Below are 9,865 nucleotides of genomic sequence, written 5' to 3' on the forward strand. Positions count from 1 at the left end.
TCAATTAACATTTATATCCTGGCAATTTTTTCCCCAAAATCAAAACATGGAAATCTACTTTATTCTATTTAACAACCTCAAAATATTCTCCTCCTCTCCTCTGAAGAAATTGAGCTCTTCCCTGATCCTGCCCCCACCTAGTTGATTTCTAGAACAAAAGACCTTCCATTTGTCAAAATCTACCCTGTGTTGAAGGTAATTGAGATTACAAATAGAAAGTTTTTTTTTGGAGGCAGGGGAAACTATAGTTATCATTAATAAGATCAAATCAATAATAAGGCCCTAGAATCAAGAAAAAATAAAAAGACTCACAGTGCTGCAGAAAGTTCCTCCATCAGGGAGAAAAACAACCCAATGCCTAATAATCCTGAGAGGCTTTTGGGTTGTGATAATGGAGGATTTCTCCCTACCTCAGACAGAATGATGAATTAAAGAAAGGATCTGGGTAAAGACTAAAAAGGCATGCTTATAAAATATACAGAAAAACATAAAGCTGAGACTACTAGCTAATAGAATGGATTGCCAGATTGCACTGAAAAGGTTGTTAATGAGATTAGGGAATGAACTGAACAAGAAGATATTTAATAATGAAAAATGTGCTTATTTACATGCCTAGGCCTTATACTATTGGGTTAAAAGCCAAAAAGTGCTTTTGGTTTTTAAGTAAAAATAAAAGACACATTTTTAATTTTTCATCAAGAACTTTATTGAACAATGTATTCACCGTTTTGTTCCACTAACTTCTGCCATTTTTCAGGCAGCTTCATAATTCCATCTTCCCAAAACTTTTTATCTTTTTGAGCAAAGAACTGTTCCAAGTGCCTTTTACAGTCTTCCAGGGAATTGAAATTTTTTCCACTAAGAGAATTTTGTAAAGACTGAAATAAATGAAAATCTGAAGGTGCAATGCCTGGTGAATACAGTGGATGAATCAGAACTTCCCAGCCAAGCTGTAACAGTTTTTGCCTGGTCATCACAGAAACATGCGGTCTTGTGTTATCCTGATGGAAGAGTATGCGTTTTCTGTTGGCTAATTCCGGACACTTTTTGTCAAGTCCTGCTTTCAGTTGGTCTAACTGGGAGCAGTACTTGTTGGAATTAATCGTTTGATCTTCCAGAAGGAGCTCATAATGGAGGACTCCCTTCCAATCCCACCATATACACACCATCACCTTCTTTGGATGAAGACCAGCCTTTGGTGTGGTTGGTGGTGGTTCCTTTCACTTGCCCCACGATCTTTTCTGTTTCACATTCTTGTACAGTATCCACTTTTCATCGCCCGTCACAATTTGTTTTAAAAACGGAACGTTTTCGTTACGTTTAAGTAGAAAATCGCATGCGGAAATATGGTCAAGAAGGTTTTTTTTGCTTAACTTATGTTGACCCAAACATCAAAGTGATGAATATAACCAAGATGGTGCAAATGATTTTCAAGGCTTGACTTGGATATTTTGAGTATGTTGGCTATCTCCCGCGTGGTATAACGTTGACTGTTGTCAATTAATGTCTCGATCTGATCGCTATCAACTTCAACTGGTCTACCCGATTGTGGAGCATCGTCCAGCGAGAATCTCCAGCACGAAACTTTGCAAACCACTTTTGACACGTTCGATCAGTCACAGCACCTTCTCCATATACTGCACACATCTTTTTGCATTTCAGTTGCGTTTCTACCTTTCTTGAAATAATAAAGCATAATATGCCGAAAATGTTGCTTTTGTTCTTCCATCTTCAATATTAAAATGGCTACATAAAAATTCACCAATTTTGATAAGTCTTTTTTTAAATGCAGACTGATATGACAGCTGTCACATACAATCTAACAAAATTGTTTCGAATGAAGTTAAAGACAACTAAGTGCTACTAGAGCCATCTTACGGAAAAAATGGAATGAGCCTTTTGGCCAACCCAATAGAAAGGATTTAAAACAAACAGGGATAAATGTGAGTTCCTGAAATTAATATTAAAAAATTAGTGAAGGGCTTCCCTGGTGGCGCAGTGGTTGAGAGTCCTCCTGCCGATGCAGGGGACACGGATTCGTGCCCCGGTCCGGGAAGATCCCACATGCCGCGGAGCGGCTGGGCCCATGAGCCATGGCCACTGAGCCTGCTCGTCCGGAGCCTGTGCTCCGCAACGGGAGAGGCCACAACAGTGAGAGGCCCGCGTACCGCCCCCCACCAAAAAAAGAAAAAAAAAAGCATTATGACATTGAATCTGGCAATGGATTCTTAGATATAATACCAAAAGCATGAACAAAAAAAGTAAAAAGAAATAAACTGGGCTTCATTAAAATTTAAAACTTTTGTACATCAAAGGATATTATCGAGAAAGTTAAAAGACAACCCATAGAAAGGGAGAAAATATTTTCATGTCATATGAGGGTTTAATATCCAGAATATATAAAGAACTCCTAAAACTCAAAAACAAAAAAACAAACCACCCAATTAGAAAATGGGCAGAGGACTTGAATAGATGTTTGCCCAAAGAAGATATACAAATGGCCAATAAGCACATGCAAAGATGGTCAACATCATTAGTAATAAGAGAAATACAAAGCAAATGCATGTTACAACATGGATGAACCTTAAAAACAATATGTTAAGTGAAGTAATCCAGACAGGAAAGGATAATTATTGCATGATTCCAGTTATATGAAACATCTACAATAGACAAATTCATAAAAATAGAAAGTAGATTAGAGGTTACCAGGGGTTAGGGGAGGTGGGAATGGGAAATCATTGTTTAGTGGTTATAGACTTTCTTTTTGAGGTGATGAATACATTTTGGGAATAATGTTGATGGTTATACAACATTGTGAATGTAATTAATGTCACTGACTTACACACTTAAAAATGGTTAAAATGGCAAATTTTGTGTTGCATGTATTTTACCACAGTAAAAAATAATTTAAAAAAACTACAATGAAAATAATCACCATTTGACAAAAATTATAGTAATAATGATTTAAGCAAGAATCAGAGAAACCCAAATTGAGAGACATTCTAAAACATAACTGCCCTGTCCAAAATGTTAAGGTCATTTAGACCTAACACTGAAGGACTCTTCTAGATTAAAAAATACCGAGACATGACAACTATATGTAATGTGTGATCTTGGACTGGATCTTGGACTGAAAAAAAAAATGTTTTCTATAATGTACATTATTGGAACAATTGGAAATTTGAAAACATGCTATAGACTAGATAGAAGTACATTTCCTGATTTTGACAAATAACTAATGGTTATGTAAGAGAATGTCATATATAATTTATACATATCTAAAATAATATATTAATATGTATATTTATACTTATATATATATAATCCTATCCCTTTATGTTATAGATATATAGATGTATACAGATAGGTAGATAGAAAGGGAGAGAAAGAGAATGATAAAGAAGATGTGGTAAAATGTTAATGGGTAAATCTAGTTGAAGGGTGTACAGAAGTTCTTTGTACCCTTCTTGCAACAGTTCTGTAAATTAAAAATTACTTCAATTTTTTAAAATTTCAAAGAGAAACTTATGAGATACCACTAAACACTTACGAGAATGAAAAGACTGACAATACCAAGTGTTGGTGAGGATGTCCAGTGATTGGCACTATCATACACTGCTGGATGGTGTGGAAATTAGTCTAATCACTTTAGTAAACCATTGAAGAGTATCTACCGAAGTTAAACAGTTGCCTGTCCCAGGACATAATAGTTCCACTCTAAGTTTACAGCCAAGAGAAATTAGTGTATGTGTCCACTAAAAGGCATGTATAAGAAAGTTCATAGGACTTCCCTGGTGGTCCAGTGGTTAAGACTCTCCGCTTCCACTGCAGGGGGGGCGGGGCGGGGCGTGTTTGATCCCTGATCAGGGAAGTTCCACATGCCAAGTGGTGTGGCCAGTAGCATTATTTATTACAGCAAAAAACTAGAAACAATTGTGAACCTAAAACTACTCTAAAAAATAGTCTTTTTTAAAAAAAACTAGAAATAATCCAAAAGTCCATCAACAATAGAAAGGATATAGAAAGGAATAAAAGATATTATATATATATTCATATATATATGAATCACTTTGCTGAAATCACACCTTAACTAACACAACATTGTCAGTCAACTATGCTTCAGTCAAAAAAACAAAAAGGGCTTTCCTGGTGGCGCAGTGGTTGAGAGTCCGCCTGCCGATGCAGGGAACACGGGTTCGTGCCCCGGACCAGGAAGATCCCACATGCCGCGGAGCGGCTAGGCCAGTGAGCCATGGCCTCTGAGCCTGCGCGTCCGGAGCCTATACTCCATAATGGGAGAGGCCACAACAGTGAGAGGCCCGCGTACCGGGAAAAAAAAAAAAAAAAAAAAGATAAATAACAAGGTTCTACTGTATAGCACAGGGAACTATATTCAATATCTTGTAATAAAGCATAATGGAAAAAAAAGATATTGTTATTTTTCTAGGTTTTGGTATGTTTGGAAGCTTTTCAAAATTTTAAATTTGTTGTAATTTATCTTCACATTCTAATTAAATATTTCATACCTAATTTTGTATTCTCTTTTTTTAATTTTTAATTTATTTATTTTATTGATTTTTTTTTTTGGCTGCATTGGGTCTTTGTTGCTGCGCGCGGGCTTTCTCTAGTTGAGGTGAGTCAGGGCTACTCTTCATTGCGGTGCACAGGGGCTTCTTTTGCTGCAGAGTATGGGCTCTAGGCGCACAGGCTTCAAGGGCTCTAAAGCACAGGCTCAGTAACTGTGGTGCGTGGGCTTAGCTGCTCCACGGCACGTGGGATCTTCCCGGGCCAGGGCTCGAACCTGTGTCCCCTGCATGGCAGGCGGATTCTTAACCACTGCACCACCAGGGAAGCCCTGTACTCTCTTTCTCAAAGAGGACCTACCAGATTGTATAAACTTCAAGCCCCACAAAACCTGGATCCATCCTGGCTGGGGGCCAGCTGGAGAGGGACTCTGAGGAGACAGTAAGCCTGTCTAATGAGTATTTAGGTAGAAACACTGCGCTCTTAGTGACATAACCCTCCTCTTCTTCATCTCTTATATGAAATCTTTAGTAAAATGGGTATTTTTCACTTTAAAATTTAACAGAGTACAAGGTGGGAGAGACTTGGATTAACAGCAGCAATGTGAGAAAAACTGTGGAGGTGGGGGAAGGGAGAGGTATGTGTAACCACAAGTTCCACAATAGCCCATTGTGTGACAGAGGCAAGGAGGTGAGAGTTGCCTGATCTCTGTACTCCTCAGACTGCACCTGGATGATTCTGCTCCTGACAGGGAGGCAGGCTGTCAAAGGGAGGTTGACGAACCAGGTGAACCCACAGGAGCTCACCCAGAATGGTACAGAGTTTGCAGTCAGATCTTAGAGAAATCTCTAAAGAAACTAGTGATGTTATATGGCTAAGGCTCCAATATGGGGCGGGGGTGGGAGTCGGGGAAATGGGGGGAGGCGGTGGAGGGGTTAGCTGTTGTTGGAAGAGAGAGGAGACTTTACAGAGCTAGGAATGGCAGTGGTAGGGCCAGTGGAAGAGGTAGTAAGAGGCAGATTGGCCTTTCCATAAACATAAAGGGAATTTGTATTAAATACCCAATATCAAACAATTTTTTTTTTTTTTGCGGTACGCGGGCCTCTCACTGCTGTGGCCTCTCCTGTTGCAGAGCACAGGCTCCGGATGCGCAGGCTCAGCGGCCATGGTTCACAGGCCCAGCCGCTCCGTGGCATGTGGGATCTTCCCGGACCAGGGCACGAACCCGTGTCCCCTGCCCCGGCAGGCGGACTCTCAACCACTGAGCCACCAGGGACGCCCCCAAACAATTTTTAATTCACATTGGAATGATGTTCATCAAATGTTAACAATAACTATTCAATGGCAGAATTTTAATTGTCAGGCGGATTCTTAACCACTTAACCATGATGGCTTTTTCATATGACAAGGCACAGTCTTCTCTGTACCTCTTTATAGAAGTGTGTGTCATTTCTAGAAAACAATAAAGTCACAAGTTTTTGTTTTTTGGGGTTTTTTGGCGGCGCTTGTGGGATCCTAGTTCTCCGACCGACCAGGGAAGCCAAGTCCTAACCACTGGACGGCCAGGGAATTCCCATCACACTAGTCTTTTTTTTTTTTAAGTCTCTATTAGCTATAGGTGGTCTGCAAAGTCTCAATTCAGCTACTGGAATACCTCTACCCTTGCTTCTTCTTTCAACTGTCACACAAGTGCATTTATCAGACAAGCTCGTCCTGAGCTTCACAATTTATATAAAAACTCAGCTCCAGGCTCAGCAAAACAAAGGACCCAGGACTTCCCTGGTGGCTCAGTGGTTAAGAATCTGCCTGCCAATGCGGGGGACACGGGTTCGAGCCCTGGCCCCGGAAGATCCCACATGCTGCGGAGCAGCTGAGCCCCTGTGCCACAACTGCTGAGCAGCCCCCGCTCGCCATAACTAGAGAAAGCCCGCACACAGCAACGAAGACCCAATGCAGCCAAGGATAAATAAATAAAAATAAATTAAAAAAAACAAAACAAAGGACCCTTCATCCAACAAGATGTGCCTTCCTTAGGTGGCAGCTGAAGGAGAATGAGCATGCTTCCTTGTCCATAAACAAAGATGATTTCCTCAAAAGCAATTCTGATGATAGAAATATCTCCATCTTCTTATATCAGGAAGAACATTCTAATTACAGCTGTTCAAAAACAGAATGGTCTTAGTTCCAAGTCCCTGAAAGTTTTCCAATAGAACATGGAAGTTACACAGATGTTTTTAAAAGGATTTCAGCCCTGGATAAGCGGTTGGAGTGCATAACCCCTAGTTTTTCTTCTAAGATTTTTAGATCTTACCTCTCATTGAGGGGTCTAATCATGTGCTGCATTTTGCTTCCAACTGTTCCCTGGACATCAGGAACTCCTTACATCTAGCATAATGGTTTGCATAATGTAGACTCTTAATAACACTAGTAAACAACTAGTTCTTACTACCTGCCCTTCAGTGTTCTAAGGATGTAGTGGGAAAAACCTCTTATAATCCTCCAGGCAACCCTGTGGGGTAGGTCTTATTATGACCATTCCCATGTTAGAGCAGAAAACTGAGGCTTAGAGAAGTTGAGAAATTTGCCCAAAGCCACATGGATTGTAGGTGGCAGAGCTGGGTTTGAATCCAGAGTTAGTCTCTTACCCAGCATCACACTGCCTCTCACTTGATAGACGTTTGAAATTACTCCAGTTCTGAATACTGAGATGTGGAATTTTGGCCTGGTTCTGGCCTGCTGGGAGTTTGGTGGGCTGAGAAAACATAAGCCAACCTGATCATAGGACATTATCAGCAGTGAAGGTATGCCATATGCAGTCCACATTTGAAAGCCAAAGGCAGAGAGTAACAGTGGGATGGCTGCATCCAGAAGGGGTACCACAGTGATTAACAGATGTATTTGGTTATGGAATCTTTGCTGTGGAAAGGTTCTTAAAGGGCAATCAGCCCACCTACCCACTCACTGGTACAACATGTGTGATAGGGAACTGGGTGGGTGGGTTTTTTCCCTATCTGGTCCCACTCACTAAACCTGGAGTTAGCACTATCAGGGTTCCTGCCCCCGCACCTCCTCTCTTCCTTTGGCCTCATCATCCTCACCAGTATCCAAATTCATCAGCATCTTGATGGTAAACACCTCACCTGGAATTTTTCTTGTGTTCCAGCTCAATGAGATTAAATCTCCCTGGACAGCATTAGGGTTTTTCTTTATGGTTAATTTACTTATTTTTGTATTTTTACAGCTCTTGCAATTTAATGAAAAAATGACTTTCAGGATGCCAAACCGGCCTCCACTGCTAATTAGATTCCATGGATCTGTCCTGAAATGTATAAATCATTAAAAAAAAATTATCACTAAATGTACTGTTATGATAAATAAATTACCCAAGCTCTTTGATATAGAGAAACGAGGGGGTAGGGGGAGGATATTTGTCTCCTTCTATCAGCTTTTTTTTTTTTTTTTTCTGGGTTCCAGCCTTGCACAGGGCTGGTTCCCTCTGCACACTCTCTACAGTGGGCCCTCCTACCCACAGCTGGACCACAGCTGGGCCCTCCTACCTCAGCTGCACTCCCTGCCCTTCCCTTCCAATGGTGTCATGTGGGCTGATGAGATAATGTATGTGAAAGCCTTTGTCAACTGCAAGGCACAATCGAATGCCAATGATTACTGTTGTTATTATTCTTATCATACTCCAGGGAAACCCTGTTGCCCCCCACCCTCCCAGACCTACGCAGGACAGCCTGGGACACTCAGCGAGGCTAGACAGCCCCTCCCACGTGGGCGGAGGTTCTGGCGCAAATCCGTCTCCCTGGCTAGCAGGAGGGGCGCTACTGCTACCCTCAGAACACCGCCCCCCACCCCAGCCGCCCACACCTCCCCTCAGTAATGGCTTTCCCAGTCCTTCCTGGCTTCGGGGGCCTTCCTCCGGAAGGAAATCTCCTCAGTTCCAGTGAAAGTTCTTGAGCTGCTGAAGTCATCGACTCCTTGGGCCTCTCCTCACGCCCACTCCCTCAGCCCCCTCCCCTCCAAGTGCCCGCAGTGGAGCCAGGCTGCCCCGGAAGGATCTGACCGGCAATTTCCTACAATTGTCTTACTGGGGCTCCTCAGTCAATCAGCTACCCGCCCCTCCTTCCCCACCTTCCCCACCTTCCCCACCTCATCTCTTACAGTCTCCCCTCCCCAAACCCCAGTCTCTCTAGATATCCCAGCCTCCAGCCTGATCTTATTTTTTTAATTATTATTTTTTAATTTATATTTGGCTGCATTGGGTCTTCGTTGCCATGAGCGGGCTTTCTCTACTTGCGGCGAGGGGGGCTACTCTTTGTTGCAGTGCGCGGGCTTCTCTTGTTGTGGAGCATGGACTTTAGGTGCGCAGGCTTCAGTAGTTGTGGCACGCAGGCTCAGTAGTTGTGGCACGCGGGCTCAGTAGTTGTGGCTTGTGGGCTCTAGAGCGCAGGCTCAGTAGTTGTGGCGCACGGGCTTTGTTGCTCCGCGGCATGTGGGATCTTCCTGGACTAGGGCTGGAACCCCTGTCCCCTGCACTGGCAGGCGGATTCTTAACCACTGTGCCACTAGGGAAGTCCCTGATCTGACTTCTTAGGTCCCACAGTTCTCTAGTATTTCTACTCCCTTCTGGGACTGCCACTACCTGCGAGGAGGAATGGGGGCTTGGGAGTCAACATGGCCACCAGGGCCCACCAGGAAGGTGGGTGTGCTGTGGTTACCAAGGCAACCACCCTTCTGTTAGGCCCTCCCAGAGCTATTCATCCCCAGCTGAGGACTTGACTATGTTAGCTCCTTCTCCCAATAAATCAAATCTGACTGAGGCCAAAAAGGGTGGGAAGAGAGCACAGGACATCAGGAAGGGTCATTAGACAAAGGGAGAACGAATTATCCTTTCTTCACCTCCAGACCACCATTTGTGTATCAGGGCGCCCCGTCCCGAAGGCAGACGTCCAAGCTCTCCATAGCCCACACCGACCTCCAGTCCCGCTGGGCGCTGGGCGTGGACTCCAGTAAGAGGCTTGGGGAGGTCGCAGGAGGGGCCTGTCTGCACTTGATGGATGGTACTGAAGAAATGTCTGGCACTTTCTTTCCCCATGGGGGAGGTGAAGCTGCAGCCACCTCTCCCCCGCATTCGCATTCCTGCCTGCCTGCTCAGGAAGGGGGTGGGGTGCGTGGCTAGAGCAGGGGAAGGAGGGCCCTTAGCCCAGCTGAGAGTCACGTTGTAAACTATCACTCACATTTGTCTACACTGGTGTGGGGGTGGATGGGCAGGTGGACAATTCCCACATTTCAACTGAGGTCAAAAGGGATCCATATGTTCCCACCTCACCCCTGC

The sequence above is a fragment of the Orcinus orca genome, chromosome 1 (genome assembly GCF_937001465.1).
Source record: "Orcinus orca chromosome 1, mOrcOrc1.1, whole genome shotgun sequence".
Classification (NCBI taxonomy): domain Eukaryota; kingdom Metazoa; phylum Chordata; class Mammalia; order Artiodactyla; family Delphinidae; genus Orcinus; species Orcinus orca.